This window comes from Phaethon aethereus (assembly GCF_964289735.1).
Source record: "Phaethon aethereus genome assembly, chromosome: 5".
Taxonomy (NCBI): domain Eukaryota; kingdom Metazoa; phylum Chordata; class Aves; order Phaethontiformes; family Phaethontidae; genus Phaethon; species Phaethon aethereus.
The window spans coordinates 10465908-10472014 of record NC_138579.1 but is presented as its reverse complement, the minus strand read 5'-3'; positions in this window follow the sequence as shown (position 1 = coordinate 10472014).

The window sequence follows — 6107 nt, the reverse complement described above, 5'->3', positions numbered from 1 at the left end:
ACATGATGGATAAGCTGCTTATTCTTCACTCTCCCCATCCAACACACACACCCTGTGGTTTTCCTCTTCCCATCAACACTCTGAGTATAATCTGGATGTAGAGTCTATCACTTGGATGCAACTGCTTTTCTCAATGTGACCTGTCTTTGTGTGTAACACATTTCTGGTTTGTTCTTCCTGCAGAACATCTACTAATAGTTTCTGATTATTAGAGACCAAGTTTCACCTGGAAAGGATGTTAAGTTAATTGATCTGTAATTCCCCTTTTGGAAAAGAAACGTGATTTTTTCCCTCTGCCAGTCATCAGGGCTTCCTCAGTTCTTCAGGAGCACTTGAATATAATGGATAATGGGCCTAAGAGTTTTTCAGCTAATTCCTTTAATACCCTCGGGTATGTACCATCTGGCCTTCTGTTGCTGATTTGAATGCATTGTGCTGTTAATATTTCTTTGCTGTTTCTTGAATAATTTTGCTATCTTTCAGCTCTCAGCTTCTTGGCTTTCCTTTGATTGCTCATTGCACATAATGTTTTTAAAGGAAATTCATACAACTGAAATAGGTACTGATTTTTACAGCTCACTGTATCCATGGCAGAAATGAACTTACTTTTAAAATTCACCTTTCATCAAGAAGCATTGAGTCTTAAAAGTCTGAGCTGCAACTATTATATTTTAACCTATCCAAGCAAGGCTGCATCTACAGAATATTTTCTGATATTTGAAGAGTCGCATGCAAGAGAATTTTCTCTTAGTCTAAGACCCTATATCCAAGTCTTGTCTACTCAATACTGGTAGGGAATTTTCCCTTCTTCCTATCACATTTTCTCTCTCTCCAAGCACATTTATGTGACCCTGCCTGCATCCTTCAGATACTTGTAGACTCATGTCTGCTATTTTCTTATCTCTTCGCCAGCTTCTACCTAAGCACCACTTAATCTTCATAAATCAAACCCACACCAAATGATCTGATCATATCTCTACTCTTCTTTGAGGCCTCTGATTTTACAGTGTTTGCCATTGGGATGCCAAGAAAGTAACAACAACCTTCCAGCTGTATCTAAGCCAGGCTGGTTAGTGCGATGCCCACTGAGAATGGCATGGATCTTTTGCAATGCAAGCTGGCTGCCAGAAGTTACATGTAGATTGTCCTTCTATATCACCTCCCAGCCTTTCCTTATGTTGCTGGTTTTGAGTGTCCTTTGGGGATATTTTGTCTTGAGTGCTGGTAGCCTATATTATTCCTGTTTCTTTATGTTATTTCCTGGCCATATTGCTAATCTCTGTAGGACCCACAGGGTAATTTCTCTGTTCAGTAACATTCAAAACTCCTCCAATTTTAGCATGAACACCATCTTGCTGTAATGTGCATTTCCCCTGCTTTCATATATGTTATTTGCCTTCATTTTTCTCCAACCTTTTCTTCCTATTCTCCTATATTCTCCCCAGAATATTTTTCCTTTAAAATTACTTCTACAGGATTTCCTTTACCTTTACAAAAAATAATTATTATTGTTCTTTCTACATATGCATGTTAGACACAACAGGTTTATACTGGGCTACCTCTAATACATAGTCTCATTGAAATAGTTACAGACAATGATGGGTCTACCCACATGCTGAAAGATGTAGTAAAATATAAGCAAAATTCATTAGATAAAACAGCAAGTAGGCAGCACATCTTCCAGGGCATGCTCCCCGGATGGTTTTGGTTTGGATGTGAATCATTCCCTGTACAATCAACCGAGGATGGAGGGGGCCAGTCTCCTTACTTCTTGCTTTTAGGTGTCCCTAGATGAGAAAGCTCCTGCCTTATCTCCCGTCAGACTCGCCAAAAGGACTACGCTGGAGCTGCTCTGCACTTCTGACTTTCCTCAGCTCTCACATGGGTGGGGAGGCAGGAGCACATCAGTTCAGCCTCCTGAACCCTGCCACCTTTGATGACATTGAAACTGTTGGCTAAGAGTATTCCCAAGGCTCCTCTCATGATCCGGCTTCTCTCCCTCCTGCATGGCACATGCCCTGAGCATAGCCACAGAGTGGCATGGAGGGGCACGAGCCCCACATACCTCTTCAGCCCCAACACTCAGGGTCATAGCAAAGACACAGGGAGCCCCCAGGCCCTATACACAACATTAGAGAGGAAACACTTGGGCAGTAGACAGCTTGGATGGCCTTCAGGCCTCTCCAGAGGCTGCTTTCAGTGCCATACGGACATCAACTTCAAGCCTGGTAGTTGTGGTTGCTGTCCCTTCACCCTGACTTTGGAAAATTGTCATGCCATGGTCTCCAGCACTCCATTCCTTTGGCATGCCCAACAAGGTGGTGTATGGATATGGACTAGTCTACGCCTGTCAAAGTGCTGGATGAGAGGCAGAGCAGGATAACTGGGTAACTTCCCGAAGCCTTCAGGCTCCAGTAAAGAAATGACCCCTTTCTTCTCCTGAAAACTGAAAGAATTGCAGAGACAATAAACAAAGGGCTGCATTAAAACCTCTGTTTGCAGGAGATTGTGAAGATTTCAGCGATACCATAACCCCTGCAGGAGGAGGGATTAAGAGTGTTACAGGACAGATTTACAAACCCTGAAGAGAGTAAGTATCCAAAGGAAATCTTTGGCAATCCTCTTTGTTTCCTCTTCTGGATCTCACCCTGGCTTCTGGTAACACTTAGAACAAAACCACCAGCTCTTGCTTATTTTATTGTGTTCTCTATTTTGCCCTGAACCCAAATGAAACATGAAAGGTCTGGCTCAAGCACTTGCAAGTTAAAATAGCTCTAAAGCCAATATATTTAAGGCCCTTAAATGATATCTCTGAAATAATTAATCCTAAACCCATGAGAGGGGAATGGTGTTGTTTGTTAAGGGAATGTGTGTTGTGCTGATAGTGGGCAGTACTGACATGTAAAGACCAATGAGTGATACTGCAAAACAAAAGGAAGGTGAGAAAAGGGGCGTGAAGACTGCATTGCACTGTATTATGGAAAAGGAGTAAAATATATTTAAGATAAAAGCCCATTTTAAGCTGCCTTTATTTTCTCTTAAAATCTGATCTTTTTCTTCCCTTAGAAATTTAGATTTGAACGTGTCTTTCTTGGTACATGAGAGTACGGTAAATCTTGGTACATCTGTGGTACATGGGAGCATGACCCCCTCTCTCCCATATAGTACTGCAATTTGTTTATTACCATCCAGGACTCATTTATTCTCTGTGACTTGCCCATTTTTGAAGTAAGATAAATCAAGGCTATGAAAGCATCAGACACATCCCATGTAGTCCCTTTGTATCAGCCTTTTGTCTCTGTTGCTCTGTATTTGAACAAAACACTATGCTTTCTACTCTTTGTCACTACAAACTTCTGCCATAAATTCCTTTGCTTCACAGGTAAATAACGTTTTCTCTTTCCATCTTCTAGTAACAAGGTAAATACACCTTTGCAGTCATTATTCCTTACTGCCTCTACATCTGCACTTTCTCACTGAAACTTGGGCAAGGATAGCTTGAGCCATTGCAATAGCATTTCCAGGTGGAATTTTATGGAAGAGATAGATAAGTATAAGTCCTGTCTTCCTCTGATCTGATGTTTTTCATCACCATTTTTCAGCAAATGGTTCCCAAACACAACATTGTTAATTAGTCGTTCTCAGATACGATGGAGGGGTGCTGCAGGGTATTCCACAGACTCATGCCCATCTTGACCAAAAATTTATGAGATCTCTTTAATAAGATGGTACTCGAAAAAAGTTGGAAAGTTTAACTGATTTTAAGCACAGACACACATCCTTCAAAGGCTGCTGCATAGAGAAACCCACTGAAGTGAGTATATCCTTATAGCTCACCAGTGAGGAACATGAACATGGCCATATGGAGCCCATGCAGTTTGAAACCACTGCCAGTGAGCAGTGCAGTCAAGAGTCCCGTTAGCTGAGCCAGAGAAGAGGAGAATAATGGGTCAAAAATGGCCAAATACAAAGGAGCAAATGCTGGAGGGTGTGAAAAAAAAAAAAATGGACCTATGCCTCACAGCCCTCAAGGCTGTTCTATTAACATGAGGACTTGCTACATTTATTTAAGCAGGATGAATAAGATAAAAAGAGCTTGTTGGTGTTGGATGCTGAGGCAGTGTTTAAGACATCCCTGACTCACAGCTCGCAAGCTGGGACTCGTTTTGCAAGTTCAGTCCATGTTCAGATAGGATCAGGGAATGTCTCTGGGCTGGATTGCGAAGGAAGCAGAGCCTTGCCAAATATGCTCTGCCCACAGCACCGTCCAGACCCGTCAGATGATATTTCTTCTAATTTTACTAATGTATGCTTGGCCCTGATTCCATGCTACCTGAGGCTACAGCCGTAATAAAAACACGGCACACATGCTGTGGGTGGGTGCATGCAGCTGGTGGGAGTTGAGGCACGTGAAAACAAAAAACACAACTCTTTCTTAATTGCAGCATAGAAATCAAGAAATAATATTCTTCTGATTCCCTGCCTTCTCCCTCTCTCTGTGGTACACCTTCACCCATAGCCCTGTCAGTTGACAGAGAAGATGACAGCAGGTTTTCTCTGGGCTTAGGTTGCTCCATACCCTGAGAATTGCTTAGATTTTCAGGCAGAAGTGGGCTTGTATGCCACACAGAGCTTGTGTTCAGGTGTGGCTCCTATGCTAGGACATCCCACATACCTACCTTACGGGTTACACTGGTGGATGGGGTGTTGTTGGTCTAATCCCTACCTGAGGATGAAACTGTCAGGCTACTGTCCTGCCAGAGTCATGCAGGATGTCCACTCCTGGGATGGAGTGGAAGAGCCCTGCACACACGTTTGCCTCCTACCCATGAGGTGCTGCTCTGGGGGAGGTGGGTTGTATAGCAGCTCTGGGCTGTGTGAAAATCTCAATAAGCAGCTCATGGATTTAGAAAAGTTGGACTTCTTTGGGCCATGAGCTCTCCTGAATATGCAACTTATAAGGACATCACCATTGTGTCTGTAGAAAAGAAATTAAAACTGAGGCCCAAGAGAAGGCATTGCCTTGATCAGGAAAAACAAAGCTAGTACTAGCAGCTATGGGACTTCTTAGTGAGGGGACATGGGGAACCTATTGACTTTAGCCAAAAACCAGTGCTGAGCCTGGGACTGGACCTCCGGTTGCTTCTGAGCCAGGTGCGCTGCCTCAGTGAGGGTGTTTGCCCTGGGGATGCATACCTCCAGCTGCCAGTAGTGACCCTCACCCTGAAAAGGAAGGGACAGAGAGCAACTCCTTGGTGCAGTCCTTGTTTCTGCTCTTGGGATGTAAACACAGGTGTTAGAGGGATACTCCATCAAAGGACTAGAACATGATGAGGTACAAATACCATGCTCACCACTGAAACCAGCCAGCCACTGCAGCTCTTGACCTCCCTGCCTTATTACCCCACTAACATGTATTTCTAATATCACTTGTTAGAGTCCACCTTGTTCTCCAACAGCTTTTCCCACTGGAATCTCTTGCAGAAAGAATCAGCACGGGTTAGAGAAACCTGTGGGTAGTGCTGAGAAGGCAGCTTATGTGCTGGGAAATCTGGGATTTTTATGGATCTGCAGAAGTTTCAAGCTTCTGACATTAGACCGAATCCTTGTTTCTGAGCTTATAACGAGCATCACAGATATTAGGAGAATTTTCAGTCTAAAAATTTACATTCATCACACATAGCACAGCCTATTTGTGTTGTTTTTCAACAACAGCATTTTATTTACTGGCAGCATTTTTTGCTGGTTGATGTTTAGCAGCTCCACCTGCTGATGCCCAACCCTGCAGGATGGTGTGCAAGTAAAGATGATGCAAGAAATAGAAAATGGTCACTTCCTTCTTCCACTTCTTCTGACTGATTTCACACAGTTGGTAGATTGCTTTTTTCACTGGTCTGTGCTGTCATTTGTCTCAGATGCCTTAAAAACACTTGCCCAAGCAATGTACTGTCATATCAGAAGGAGTTTCTTTTCCTCACTCTCTCCAGGGAACCTCCATCCCTCTCTAGGCAGACCACATTTTGAGATGCTAAGGCTTAAAATTTGTGGAGCCTGATTTAAAAGCCAGGACGTCTCCTGGTCTCAAGGGAAAGGAAATGACCCTTGTC